We start from the raw sequence: 15,875 nt of genomic DNA, 5'->3' as shown, positions 1-15,875 counted from the left end.
TGCTTTCTCCACCCAAGCACTCTTGTGAATCTCATTAGGAATCTATTCTAACGAAATGCTCACTATGTTCATGCTATTTTCCGCTACACACAAGTTACTAGGCCATTAAATGTTACAAGGGCTCTCGGCCCCTCCTTCCTAGGGATGGGGAAAACTTTAGTCTTCCCATGACCATCCAATTTTCCCACTTTTGGCCATTGGACTTTTTAATTAATTTTTGGAACTTTAGCCTAACCTTAGGTCTTTTAAGCTCCATCAATGCACATTGCTCTTTTGCAGACTGTCCCCCTTTGGATCCCTATTTTCCCTCCTTTGGATCCCTGCTGAGATTGGTCTAGTAGTCTTACCAATATACTAGCTTTTACTCCTCGGGTACCTCTCCATATTAAATGATTAGTTTAACATGAGAAAATCATTTGGGAGAATTAGATATTAGTTTTTATGACATTATCTCTCTCTTTAAATCATAGTCTTCCTCGTCTATGAGATAGAGAAGATAAAGCCTAGTCATTAGTCCGTTTGCTAGTAGGTAGAGGATCCGTGTTTTACCCTGCAAAACCGTTCAAAAATGGATGACTAGTCCATCTGGTGTGTGAGAGCCTTAGGTGCTACAAGCGTGTCTGCACATTAGTCCATATCAATCTTCCATAGTAGAGTGACAAGCTCTACTTGGTGTTTTGAGAGACGTTGTCTCCACAAACATGATCCTAAGCATGCATACTTATTAACATTTGTGCACAAGAAAGAAAAAGAGAGTCTTATAAGACAAAAACTTTGTTCATTTATACATATTTACATTTGCTTACTCTAGGGAATCATTGTAAGCATTGACAAGGTTTAGGTTATCCTTTAATTGTATGCCTTGCATCCATCTAGCATCTTCAAAAGGATAATTTTTAATTTGATAAGATATCATTGGATAGTCTTACCGCCTCTCAATACCTTGTCTTTGTGTCGGAGAACGGACTCGGGCTGTAGCACCTCTTCTTGGTCCTCGATCTCTGGGGGTCTTCAATGGTTGCTTCTTGAGGTGGATCTCCTTTGTAAGGCTTTAGTAGGCTCACGTGGAAAGCATTGTGTATGAGCCAATGGTTGGGAAACTTGAGTTGATAGGCTATCTCATTGACCGGCCTAAGAATCTGAAAGGGACCTAAGCTTTTAGTAGATCAAGAATTGTTAGGTTAGCTATTTCACTTTGGCCATCCGTTTGCGGGTGATAAGTTGAAGAGAAGTTTAGCCTTGTACCTAAATTCTCAAAGAAACCCTTCCAAAAATTACGGGTCATTCTAGGATCTCTATCTGACACTATGGACATTGGTAAGCCTTGGTACTTGAATATTTGTGATATAAAGAGGGTTTCCATGTGATGGGCCTTGATAGTCTTTTTGATAGGTATGAAATGCACTTGTTTGCTAAACCTGTCCAATATAGTCTATATTCCTGTATTCCCATGGATAGACTTGGGCAATCCAAAGATAAAATCCACGGATATGCTCTCCCATGGTAAATCAGGGATTGGCAAAGGTTGAAGCAATCCAGGTTGCTTCCCTCTATCAAAATTCGTCTTTTGGCATACCACACATTTTGAAATATAATCTTGTATGTTGGCTTTTATGGCAGGCCAATAGAAGTATGTTTCTATTCCTTTTAGGGTAGATTGAATTCCTCTATGCCTAGCATAAGGAGGAGCATAATATTCATACATTACTTTCTCATGTAGTGAGTTAGTAGCACATAGCCTGTTGCCATAGAGAAGATAACCATCTTGTAAGGTAAATGGTTCTTCCTTCTTCCCTAGTGCAAGGGCTGAAATCACATCTTTAAAATCAAGATCAATATCATACTCATCTATCATAGAAGATAGATCACTCTGAATTGCTATGGATACTGCATTCACTCTCGATTGTCTTGAGAGTGCATCGGCTACTTGATTATGCTTGCCAACAATGTGAGCAATATGAAAATGGAATTGCAAAAGGAAATTTGCTCACCGCATTTGTTTGTTGGAGAGATTGGTCTGCGTCATGAAGTACTTAAGTCTTTGGTGATCCGTTTGTAGAATGAAAGGAGTCCCCAATAAATAGTGCTTCCATGAGTCTAGAGCATGTAGAACTGCTAAGAGTTCCTACTCATATATACCTAGAGATTGCTCAACAGGGTCGAGCCTTCAACTTTCATAGGCTATGGCATGCCCTTCTTGGAGTAAAATAGCTCCAAGGCAATCACCACATGCGTCATATTGGACCTCAAATGGCTTTGAGAGATCCAGAAGTGTAAGCACATATTGAGAGATAAGCTTCTCTTTAAGCTTTTCAAAAGCATTATTCTCCTTGGTGGACCATATATACCTAATGTTTTTCTTTGTTAGGTCATATAATGGTCCCACGATTTGTGAGAATTTTTCTATGAAGCATCTATAGTATGCACACATACCTATAAAGCTTCTTAGTTCATGTAGATTCTTTGGATTAGGCCATCCTTTTATTACCTCTAACTTTGATGGATCCATTTGGATGCCATCTTGAGAGATAATGTGACCTAAATACTGAATCTCTTGTAAAAAAATTCACTTTTCTTTTGATTTATATAAAGCTTATTCTCTCATAAAACTTGAAATATTACCTGGAGGTGTTGCTTGTGTTCGTCTAATGAATTAGAGTAGATGATTATATCATCAAAGAACACTCTAGTAAAGCTTCAATGAGGCCTAAATAGCTTCTCCAATAGACGGTTGAATGTGGCTGGTGCATTGGTCAAGCCAAAAGGCATGACAATGTACTTGTAAAGACCAAACGTAGTGCGAAATGTGATCTTTACAATGTCTTGATCAACTATCATTATTTGATGATAGCCACTTTTTAGGTCAATCCTATTGAAGTTAGGTCGACCCCTGTAGCTTATCAAATAGGTCTTCTACCCGTGGAATAGGAAACCTATTCTTGATAGTGATCCTGTTTAGTGCTCTATAGTCGACACACATACGATATGTGCCATCTTTCTTTTGCACTAATAAAACTAGCGAGCAAAATGGAGATGAGCTAGGCCTAACCATGCCTTTCTCAACCAACTCATGCACTTGACGCATAATCTCCTCTTGTTGAGCTCGATAAACTTAATAAGGAGGTTTATTAGGCGGTGAGCTTCCTGGAAGAAGTTCAATTTCATGGTCGTCATCCCCTTGTTTGGGAGGTAGCTCACAAGGGATGTCGTCAATAAAAACATCTTGGAATCCCTTTCAAAAATTGGATAACTCTAATTCCTTTTGATTGCCTATATCTTCTTTTGCTAAAACATTAGGTTCAATTTGAGAATCTTTAACAAAAATCATGTACACGAAAATGGATCTCTTTATTGACTTATTGAAAGCTTGCTTATGTACAATGGGTACCGTGCTACCCGACTCCTTAGCATCTATGTACATATCTTTTTCCCTGTACCTAAATTTGATTTGTCTTTTAGGGAATTTAACATTGGCAGCCATGCGATCAAACCATGGTGCCCCTAGGATTACATCCTCATGTTTGAGAGGAGAGATGAAGAAATCCTCCTTGTCCACATAGCTTTGGACATGGAGCCTCAATTTCCCAATTAAGGGAATGCTTGAGGCTTCTTGTCCCTTGAAAGCACCATCCATAGGTAGGACTTGTCCCATCTCATAGGCTTGGATGCCTAGCTTGGTGGTCAACTTTGTGGATATGAAATTGTGAGTAGAACCAGGGTCAAAGAGAATGAAAGAGGAGATCCTTTATAATGACCATCCTTTTCTTGAATTTCAACTATGGAAGCTCTAGGAGGCTCATTACGTGTATTCTTGTGGGGCAAGCACGATAAGCATGCCCTTGCTCCCCGCACTTGAAACAACGGTTATCTTTTTTGATAATGCTCTAGATCTTCAAGAGAGAGTTTGTTTTTGCCTTTATAAACTCCCCTCTCCTTGGATTTGTTGTTGTTGGAGTTGCCTTTGGGAGACTTTTGGACGTCGTCCTTCCCCTTAGGCTCACTACCGTCCTTGTTTTCCATGGGCTTAAGATTTCTCTTAGCCCCTTGTTGGAAGTTGATTCTTGAAGCCACCATGGTATGGTGTATGATTGCAGATATGGTGCGAGGCCTTTGGGAGTTAACATACTCCACCATATCCTCAGATAAACCCACACAAAATTGTTGTTTTTGCTCTCCAAAATCAATCTTTTTATAGAAAGTGACTTTGAGATGTAAATCCCAAAACTTGTCTACATATTTGTGAATAGATTCATAGGGAGAGAGCTTCAAGCTTTGCCATTTCGGTGAGTACTTTGTCTTTGGCATCGCTAGCCAAAAATTGCTTCATGATGGAAGCTCTTAAAGCTTTCCATGTTTGTGGAGCTTCACTGTTTGCTCGTAAGCTAGACCACCATTGCCTGGTGGACTTTTGAAAATGCATAGCTACATGACGTAGCTTAGAGGACTCTGTGAAGCCCTCATCTCCAAAAGTCGCATTGAATTGTTGGATAAAGGCCAAGACTTTTTCCGTAGCACCAAAGGTGCCATCGTAGGTAAGGAAAGAGATGTTCTTTCCTCCCTCTTTGAACTTTTTGAGCTTCGATGACGTTTTCTAGGCGGCATAGGATTTCCTATGGCCTCTTCTCTTGGGTGATTCAAGAGCTGCACCATCACTTTCTTTAGAAGCAAAAGAGGATGAGGAGGATGGAGAAGAGGGTGACCTCTTTCTTGCCTTCTTCTTCCCTTGTTCCTCCTTTTCTTCACCATTACTTTCTTCAAAAGAGGAAGAGGATGAGGAAGATGGAGAAAAGGGTGACCTCTCTCTCGTCTTTCTCTTCTCTTGTTTCCTCTCTTCCCTCTTTGAATTATGTTGAAGTGGAGTTTGCAGCGGTCTTCTCTGTTAAGAGGGTGTTGGAGAGCGTTTTGCCCGCCGCTTGTCTTGCTTTCTCTAGCTTTACCAAACGGCAAAGAGGAACCCAAGACAATGGAGTTTTGTGCTCTAGCTACATTGTCCAAATTATGTTATAGCCCATACATTGCAACAATTATTGCTTCTTTAAACTCAAACACTCTTATGTACCTTCAAATTTCCAAGATGTTTCAATAACATACCTTGGCCAACTATAACATCTTCATTAATTGAAAATTCACCTCCAGCATTTGGCCCCACTATCATATATGCCTTCATTTCTCTGTCATCTCTCCACATCGAAGTTGTCAACATCGGCCACAAATCCAGATGTTGCTCCTTCCTGTACTTTTTCTTTTCCTCTTGGTCCTTTTTTTTATTTTTTTTATGTCACAATAGGTGGAGATGCATATCACAAATCGGTTTGCTCTTGGGTAGAGAGACACTAGCAGATGGAGACATGTGTGGTGGTTCTTTCCTTGTTGTACTGGTAACTTGCTAACAAATAAACAATACAATAATGATCATTCAACAAATAACTTGCAGTAGACATTTAACACTTTATATACTCAAAGAGAAGTGAATTCAAAGCCTTTATCGAGATGAACCCAAAAAAATACCAGATCACTTTTAGGCCACGCAATAAGACTTTTTTTGCCTTCTTCAGAATAGTCATTTATTCGTTCATGGAAAGAACATGAGGGAGAGGAGCATTCTTGCCAATATATACTTCTAACACTACAACAGAGAAGCAACCAAAAGGCAATATGCTCCCATGAAGTTTAGCCAAGTTCTATGTATTCTCTATTTGACCAACACCAATCGCCTCTCCATTGTAAATAAACTCAACACCAGTGCCAGTATCAGATTTCTTGGACATATTTAGTCTTAACTAAAGAGAAACACAAATGCTCTGATCTACAAAAAAGAAGCAGAATGTTTATCTGTTTTCTCTCTCTCTCTCTCTCTCTCTCTCTCTCTCTCTCTCTCAGAGCTCTACAACCCCCCTCCTCTCTCTTGATTTACCTCTATTTCTCTCTCTTTCTCTATGGAAGATCCACTCTTTTTTACCCTTGCTCCCATTCCCTCCCTTGCCAATCCCAGTCCCTCTCTCAATCCTTCCTTCTCTCATATTCTCTCTTTTGCTAATGCACGTATCCCCTTGCCACTCCACTTATTCTTTCCCTGTCTTCTTTCTTCCTCTCTCACTCTCTCTATCTCTCTCATCTCTATTTCCTCTATTTGTCTCTCTTCTTCTTTCCCTTCAGTCTATCCCTACCAGCCTCTCTTTGTCCTGCTCTCTCTCCCCCCATTGTTCTCTTTTTATCTCTCTCCATATCAACCTATTACTCTCTCTCTCTCTCTCTCTCTCTCTCTCTCTCTCTCTCTCTCTCCTCTCTCTCTCTCTCTCTCTCTCTCTCTCTCTCTCTCTCTCTCTCTCTCTCTCTCTCTCTCTCCTCTCCATCCCCCCCATCCCCCACTTCACATATCGCTCGCTTTATCTCTTTACTCTCACTCTCTCTCTTGCTATCTCCTTCAACCTATCTCTCTTTACCTTCCACTCCCTCAATCTCTGCCACTAATATTATCTCTCTCTCTCTCTCTCTCTCTCTCTCTCTCTCTCTCCTCTCTCTCTCTCTCTCTCTCTCTCTCTCTCTCTCTCTCTCTCTCTTTGCTCCTTCCCTCCTACTCCCACTCTCCCAATCTCTCTCTGTCCCTCTTTCTCTCTTGCGCATCTAAAGAGTACGGGCAAGAGAGAGAGAGAGAGAGAGAGAGGGAGGGAGGGAAGGAGCAAAGGATAGAGAGTGAGAGAGAAGTGAGATATGGAAACAAGGATGTACCTTATAAAGTAGGAACAATGTCGCAAAAGTAAATCTAGGAAGTGTAAAAAGAGAGGGTGGAAGGAGAGCAAGGATGGAGAGGGGAGAGAGAGGGGGGGGATAGAGCCCTAGAGAGAGAGAGAGAGAGAGAGAGAGAGAGAGAGAGAGAGAGAGAGAGAGAGAGAGAGAAAGGTATATTGGGTGGAGAGGTAGATGGAGAGAGAGGGAGAGCACGGGAAGGAGAGAGAGAGTGAGAGAGATATAGGGGGAGAGAGATAGAGAGTGAGAGATAGGGGAGAGGGAGAGATGTTAAGTATGGATCCTGATTTACCCCTTGTAATTTTTAGTATTTAAAACGCACAATAGTAAGGCCCCCATTTTCAGGAGAATCCATCATGCGTAAGAAAAATTATTTGTTGAAAAACCAAACATTCACACCCAGTCTCGAGCATTGGCAAGTTGTGAAGTGGATATTTAGGTATCTAAAGGGGACAACCACGAATGCTTTGTATTTTGGAGGCACTCACATTTTCTTGCAAGGGTCTGTTTCTTGCAAGGGTATGTTGATGTAGATATGGCAGGTGACAAAGACACTCGAAGGAGCACTATTGGCTACGTGTTCACGATTGGAGGCACACCATTATGTTGGGCTTCAAAGCTGCAAAAAGTGGTCTCACTCTCTACCACGGAATCAGAATATGTAGCAATGACGGAGGCAAGAAAAGAGATTCTGTGGCTTCACAGATTCTTGGAGGATCTTGGATACAAGCAAGACAATTGTGTCTTGTACAGTGACATTCAAAGCGTCATTCATCTTGCAAAGAATTCAGTATTTCACTCAAGGACAAAGCACATTGAGGTGAGATATCACTTCATACGTACTCTTTTGGAAGAGGAACAACTAAAACTAGGAAAGGTGCACACAAGTGAAATTCCTGCAGACATGTTTACAAAGGTGCTCAACAAGGAGAAGTTGAGATTTTGCTCATCTTCAATCGGCATTCAAGAAGCCAAGATGAAAAGAAGTCACAGGTTTGGTGTGGAGATCAGTCTCCAAGTGGGAGATTCTTAAGTATGGAGCCTGATTTAGCCCTTGTAATTTTTAGTCTTTAAAATGCACAATTGTAAGGCCCCCATTATGAGGAGAATCCATCATGCATAAGAAAAATCATTTGCTGGAATATTCCCTTTTTGTCGAAATATTATGGCCGGACGACGTCCGAAAACTAGTCAAAAAATGGTCGGTCGATTGGCCGGTGGTCAGTGGTTAATGGCCTGTGGCCGATCAATGGAAGTCGATGGCCAATGGCCGATTTCTAGGCGGACTTGTCTTCTCAAGGGTGGCCACACATGGGTGCATTGGAGTGTCCAACTTGGACTTTTCTACACAAGGGCGGCTACACACACGGTTGCCTCTCATGAGAGAAAGAAACTCTTTTGGCCTATAAAAGAAGGCCTATTCTACACACATTTTGCATTCCGAAGTTGATGAAACAAGGTGTATGTAAGGTGGTGAGAGTAAAGTAATACGGTAGCTCCATTAAGGGTATAATCCCTTTGTAACTTACTTTTAGTTTGAAGTACTAAATCCATTGAGTGGCTGCTTTTCCGTGAACGTAGCCCACATTCGATGAACCACGTATATCACGTGCTCTCTCTCTCTCTCTCTCTCTCTCTCTCTCTCTCTCTCTCTCTCTCTCGTGATCTCTCTCTCGTGATCTCTCTCCATTAAGTAAACTACTCTAATATCTACATAGCTACGCCCTATTTCATAGAGAGAACCACATTCGATGAACCACGTATATCACGTGCTCTCTCTCTCTCTCTCTCTCTCTCTCTCTCTCTCTCTCTCGTGATCTCTCTCTGGAGAGAGATCACGAGAGAGAGAGAGAGAGAGAGAGAGAGAGAGAGAGAGAGTTTGGGTGGAGAGGAAGGGAGAACGTGGGAAGGAGAGAGAGAGAGAGAGAGTGAGAGAAATAGGGAGAGAGAGTGAGAGAGAGATAGGGAGAGAGGAAGTGGAGAGAGAGAGGTGGAGGGAAGAGAGAGTGGGCGGGAGGGAGAGAGAGGATAGAGAGAGAGAGAGAGAGAGAGAGAGAGAGAGAGAGAGAGAGAGAGAGAGAGAGAGAGAGAGAGTGTGTGTTTGGGAAGTGGAGGGAAAAGAGAGAGGGTGAGAAGGCTAATAGAAAGAAAGAGTGGGAGATGACACACACACACACACACAGGTATAGAGAGAGAGAGGATAGGGGGTAGAGAGAGATATAGATTGATATTGAGAGAGATAGAAATATATATATATATATAGAGAGAGAGAGAGAGAGAGAGAGAGAGAGAGAGAGAGAGGGAGAGAGAGAATGAAAGGGAAGAGAGAGAGAGAGAGAGAGAGAGATAGAGTGAGTGATTGGGAGGTGGAGGAAGAGAGAGAGGGTGGGAAGGCTAATAGAAAGAAAGAGTGGGAGATGACACAGACACACACACAGGTATAGAGAGAGAGATAGAGAGTGAGCAAGAGGTTTAGAGAGAGATAGAGAGGAGGAATGAAGAGAGAGAGAGAGGATAGGGGTAGAGAGATATAGATTGATAGTGAGAGAGATAGAAAAAAAAATTATATATATATATATATATATATAGAGAGAGAGAGAGAGAGAGAAGAGAGAGAGAGAGAGAGAGAGAGATTGGGAGGTGGAGGGAAGAGAGAGAGGGTGGGAGGGTTGTTGGAGACAAAGAGTCAGAGAAGAGAAAAGGAGGAGAGAGAGAGAGAGAGAGAGGGAAAAGAGAGAGGGTGGGAAGGCTAATAGAAAGAAAGAGTGGGAGATCACACACACACACACACAGGTATAGAGAGAGAGATAGAGAGTGAGCAAGAGGTTTAGAGAGAGATAGAGAGAGGAGTAATGAAGAGAGAGAGAGAGAGAGAGAGGATAGGGGGTAGAGAGAGATATAGATTGATATTGAGAGAGATGGAAATATATATATATATATAAAGAGAGAGAGAGAGAGAGAGAGAGAGAGAGAGAGAGTGATTGGGAGGTGGAGGGAAGAGAGAGAGGGTGGGAGCGTTGTTAGAGAGAAAGAGTGAGAGAAGATAAAAGGGGAGAGGGGAGAGAGAGAAGAGAGAGAGAGAGAGGAGAGAGGGGAGAAGGGGGGGGGAGAGAGAGAGAGAGAGAGAGAGAGAGAGAGAGAGATAGTGGTATAGATAGAGTGACTGGGAGGTGGAGAGAAGAGAGAGAGGGTGGGAGGGCTAATATAGACCTCATAGGATATACTTGATGCTATATATGGTGACATAAAGAGAGCCTTAATGTTTGGATTTGAGTGTGTTGTTTGTCTATAAATATAGGCCAAGGTGTCAAATAAATTATATCTAGCTACTAAGGTTAAGAAGTTTCTCCTAGTAACAGCTTCCTCTTCATCCTACAAGATAAGTTTGTTCTTGAACACTATTTGTGGTGAACCTTTGTTGCTTGATTGCCTTGTAAGATTTTCCATGGTCAATCCTAGAGACTATGGGGGCAGTAGTAACAGCGAGATGTTTGCCGTCATTTCCACTGATGGTGACATTCAGGCTCAGGTGAAAGATGGTGTAACATTAGATGACCAATCTCAATTTATATTGGATTCAACCTTGACTACAAAATATCTTTTGTTCACCAACATGGGTGTGGTTCCTCAAGATCAAATGTAGCAATGATTGAGTTATTCGATAGCTCCTTTGATGAAGAAGAAGGTTTTGTTATCCTCAACCAAGAACCTTCATGATATATTTCTTGTGTGTGAAGAATTAGTGCAAGATGTTTGGATTGAAGAGGAGAAGAAAGACAAAAACATATCTTCGGGTTCAAACCAGGTAGAGAAAATAGAGAGTACAGTGGAGCACATTGTGCTAAATAGACACAAGTACCCTAAGCTTAGCTGTATGATTTCTAGGTGTTTGCTTAAGAAGAAGGTTGTTGAAGCTCCCCAGGTGTAGAGTGGGGATTGCATTTATGAGTTGGATCCTATGCCAGATGGTGTTCCTAAAATGTTAGGGATGGATTAAAAGTATGATGGCCATTGTTGGGTTAAGCTTGTTCATTCCTAAATGAGGTATCTGCCAACTTTAATCAAGAAAAGTAAATGTAAATGTGGAGAACATCTTGCCTGCAAAAATAGTTTGTGCTCAATCAATGCAATAATCGGACGGCCAAACAAGACTTCTCGGACAAGGAAGTTGCTTACATCAATTACGCAAGTTGGTATGTTGAGCTCAGAAAACAAAACACTAAGGTGCTTCCATTTGGTCAAAGTCTAGTTCTGCTTCAAGAGTGCTCCTAAACTGTCTACTACTTACTAGTCGAGAACAATTGGACCCGGTTGTTCATCCACATTGGAAGCCATTATCACCCACGTTGCAAAGGGAGTCTTACGATTAGCAATACAACAAACGAGAGAACTTGTGTCTCATGTGGTGTCCAAATCTCCAACAACTAGACCTAGGCATTTGCAATTAAATCTTGCAAAGCAGATGGTAATGGGATCAGTGGTTTGAGAAAATGGGGAGCAACTAAACAACAAAGAACTTCTCTCTTTAGTGGAGGAAATGCGGCTATTGATCCATACACAAAGGTGTCGTTTCGGCTTCTTGACTACGAATGTGTTAATTGTTCTTCTGGTTGACATCCTTGTATTTGATTTTAATCTCAAGTTTAAACACTGGATGGGAGAATCAACTACTACACAGATTGGGTTTGGGGCAGAGTCTCAATTGCTTCAGCTAAAAAACAGTTGCAAATATAAGTTTTTCCACAACATGCTATTCCCAGGACAATCCACAGACCCCAACAAAAGACATCATGTATGAAAAATGTTCATCAATGGACCCGGTTCTGGTGTCAAGCTGGTCAATAGAATGCGACAAGACGGGAATGGGGACTTTCATAGAAGTTGGGTATCTTTTGACCACGTGTGTAGAGTAGTGGGGTAGACAACAATGGCAGCACATGTCTACAATCTTGCGTAAGGCCTACGAAGACATCTTATACCCTCCTCTTTGTTCCTTTGTAGCATTGATTTATCTTTTATCTTTGCAAGATTCAAGAGATGCAAACAATTGCCGTCTGTGAGATGAAAGAAGAAGACACACAAGCACAAATCATGTTTTGGGAATTGATGAATGTGGCGTTGTTGGAAAACGAACATCGTCCAACTGAAAGCTATTCAAACTGTATACAATGGAGGACTTGAAAATGTTATGTGAGGAAGAGAGCACTCGTGCTTGTTTCATTGAGATTAGAGCTTGCACATTCACACCATGGAATACAATCATAAAGATTTCCAAGAGGAGCACAAATGTATGTGTTGAATTATGGCGTTGTGCCAGGAGCGAGAAAGAGGCAACTAGCTTGTACATGACTATACCAGCCGCGGTGGGCTATGTACCATCCACAGAGTATGCTCCAACATCCAAGCCTCATGTGAGATAGTGGAGGCATCAAATGTTTCCTATAGAGCAAGTTGAGCCATTCACAAGATGAGCAAGGGTTTATCTTCGTCATCTAGAGGAGAGTATGCAACTACAAATCAACATTAATTTGCAACAATAGAGCTCAATGCAAGAACAACCAAGAGAACAACTTTCTTGTATAGAAAGAAACCATGCAAAAATTATGGCTTGGAATGATATGGACAGAAAGAATGGGTTGGAGAAGGATCTCATGCTGCCATGCACAAACTTCTCTCAGCAAAATTCAGCATTGAATAGTGTCTCATGCTTCCATGCCCTCAGAACAGTGAGTGGAAATCGGCAAGTTCAAGTTTCTCAAGCTCCATCGAAGCCATTGTCACAATTCATTTGTCTACCAAAGAGCATGTGTGTGTCTTGGGGAGAAAATTATATCCCTAAATATAAATTCCTCTCCATGCTTTTCCAAGGAGAAAATTTTAGAAGCGCTTTCAAGTTTTGTACTTTATTTTCTTCAAATTTACATGGAATATTTCCTTTCTCCTTTTGCTCCTAACTACCATTACACATTTGTCACACACACACATAGGTAGATAGGGGTTAGAGAGAGAGGTGGAGGAGGAGAAAAAGAGATTGAGGGAGAAGAGAGAGAAAACACACCATGCCTACTCCGTTATAGACCATGTTTGAATGAATATAGAGAGGCAGGTCGACCCCAAGGTTTGGAAAGGATTTGACCTGTGATGAGTAAGAAGGTGTGATGTAGTGTGTTTGTGGCTGCCAACAACTACAAACTAAGACTGCCAAAGTACGTGTTGTTGATTGCATCATGTTAGAAAAGCCTTCAAAATTATGATGGTTAAGCTTGGTAGGGACTCTGGCACTTGTAATCATGGCTTGGAACAATGTGGACAAAAAGAATGGTTTGGAGAGGGATCTCATGCTACCATGCACAAGCGTCTCTTATGAAAATTCAGCTTTCAATAACATCTCATGCTTGCATGCTCTTAGACCAACAAGTAAAATTGGGAGCTCCAAGTTGCTCAAGTTCAATCAAAACCATTGTCATAATTCATTTGTTTGGCATTTTCAAATTTGTTCTTTATTTTCTTCAAATTTTAGGCAAAATACTTCCTTTCTCCTCTTGCTCCTAATTGTCATTACACAAGTACAAGTTGAGAGGTGTGTGTGTGTGTGTGTGTGTGTGTGTGTGTTGTGTGTGTGTGTGTGTGTGTGTGTGTGTGTGTGTGTGAGTGAGAGAGAGAGAGAGAGAGAGGGAGAGAGAAGGGGGGGGGGGGGGGGGGGGGGGGGGGGGGGGGGGGGGGAGGGGGGGGGGGGGGGGGGGGGGGGGGGGGGGGGAAGAAGAGAACGTTTAACATCTTAGGAACAAGTTCAAGTGACCTCATAGATCTATCTGATGAGTCTTGAACACAAGGCGTGTGACTCATGAGGGCACTATCTTTTCCTCTTGCTCTCCTTTAACCAGTGATGCCAATGTGCAAGGAAGTGGGGGAAGAGAGAGAGAGAGAGAGAGAGAGAGAGAGAGAGAGAGAGGTAAATATAAATAGATAGGGATAGAGAGAGAAATATGAAGGAATTGAGAGAGGTAAATATAAATATATAGGGATAGAGAGAGAGAGAGAGAGAGAGAAGATAGGTGGATAGAGAAAGAGAGAGGAAAATAGAATAAATATCTAGAGATAAATGGGATTTTGATTAGTTAATTTTAGTTTAAATTTTAATTTATTCTTAAAATTAAAATTAGTTTAGAGAGAGAGTGAAATTGAGAAAAGAGAAAGAGAAGAAAAAGGAAATAAGAGGGAAATCTAGAGAGAGAGAGAGAGAGAGAGAGAGAGAGAGAGAGAGAGCGAGAGAGAGAAAGGGGTAGATAGAAGAAAAAGAGGTAGGGAGAGGGAGAGAGATAGAGAGATAGGTAGGAAAAAAAAGAGATAGAGAGAGAGGGAAATAGATAGAGAGGAAAACATATATGACTATTGCTAATCTTATAGTAATGGAGCAAGTCAAGAGGAGATTCTTTGGAGGTGTTCTTTTGTACCCTAGAGAGAGACCAAGTCAACAATGTATGAAATGCTAAGCGTGTGAGAGAGTGGAGGCATCACAGGTTTCCTACAAAGAGAGCATTCACAGATTGAGTCATTCACAAGATGAACAAGAGGTCTATCTTCATCGTCTAGAGGAGCAGATTCAACTATAGATCAATGATATATTATAGTAGCAAAGCTCAATGCAAGAACAACTTTCTCGCATAGAAAGTAACCAGGCAAAAATGAAGAATCTCTTAGAGATGTCTCTTGTTGATAACAAACCTGAAATAGCATGGATTCAAAAGAATTGTGCCTGAATTACAAATCACTAGAAAAAAATCAATTATATTAGCAATAGAACATAGTGCATGTGTCTTTGGAGTCAAATTTATTGCAAACAAGCTAAATGCATTGATAATGACCATTGGCCCAAGAAGGGGCTTAATGTGGTTGGAGATGTTCCATCCGGCTCAAAGCAAGGTGACCCTTGCAAGAAGTGAATTATATAGTGGATAGTAATACTCACTTCTTCTCATTTATAGGCTTTGTGGATCTACATTTTGGTGGCTTTGCGGATATTGACCACATTTTGATCCATCTCATGTATGTATTGGATACCAATTTTCTCACAACTCTTGGTTTTCATCTTTGGATACTACATTTTGAGGCATTAAATAATTATATAGTAGAGGATATCCATAATTGTGTTGTTTTTGTTTCCAATATGTCTTTTGAGTCTCTCTCTCTCTCTCTCTCTCTCTCTCTCTCTCTCTCTCTCTCTCTCTCTCTCTCTCTCTCGCTCTCTCTCTCTCTCTCTCTCTCTCTCTATGTGGTTATGTTGTAGTGAATATAATTTTTTCAAGACCCTTTTAAGGAACTTCTTTCCAAAGTGACGTACATGATTATTGTATCCCCCTCTGTCTCTCATAATAATTAAGTCCATATAACATGTTGAAAGAACTCCTCTCCAAAGTTGTCTTATGCACCTAAACTCACTCTCTCTCTCTCTCTCTCTCTCTCTCTCTCTCTCTCTCCTCTCTCTCTCTCTCTCTCTCTCACTCACACACAACACACACACACACACACACACACACAGTAGGGTTCAAGATGGAAGCGTGCACAAAAACCCCCCCCCCCCCCCCCCCCCCCCCCCCTCTTTCGCTCTCCCATTATACTAAGTAATATAAATATATATATATATATATATATATATAATAAGTATAAAATTATATAGATATATCTTATAATAGTGCACTCTCAAAACACCTTAGAGACATTTTCTATGTGGGGTTTTCAACATTTTTTTCTTTCTTTAACATGTGCCCCTATCTACATTGATTCTCCCTTTATCTCCCTCCCTCTCCCTCATAGTTTCCTTCCACAATTTTGACCGTACTCACTTTCTCTCTCTCTCTCTCTCTGCCTCTCCCTCCCTCAATTATATACTTGATAAGATAAAATATAATATAAATAAATAGATATATAATTATATAGAGATTTACCATGTGGGTTGGCAAGATTCTCCCTCCCTCTCTCATAGTTTCCATCATCAAAGAGAGATGGACATAGTTGGAAAATCCTCTCTTCTTCCACAACTTTGACCATACTCTCTTCTTAATTCTCCACATACTAACCTATACATTTGTGATTACTTATAAGAGTTCTTTTGGCTATTGCACCAAAGA

This window comes from Adiantum capillus-veneris, chromosome 16 (genome assembly GCF_014529385.1).
Source record: "Adiantum capillus-veneris isolate H3 chromosome 16, ASM1452938v2, whole genome shotgun sequence".
Lineage (NCBI taxonomy): Eukaryota > Viridiplantae > Streptophyta > Polypodiopsida > Polypodiales > Pteridaceae > Adiantum > Adiantum capillus-veneris.
The sequence above is the reverse complement of the archived record's forward strand: the minus strand, read 5'-3'. Positions refer to the sequence as shown.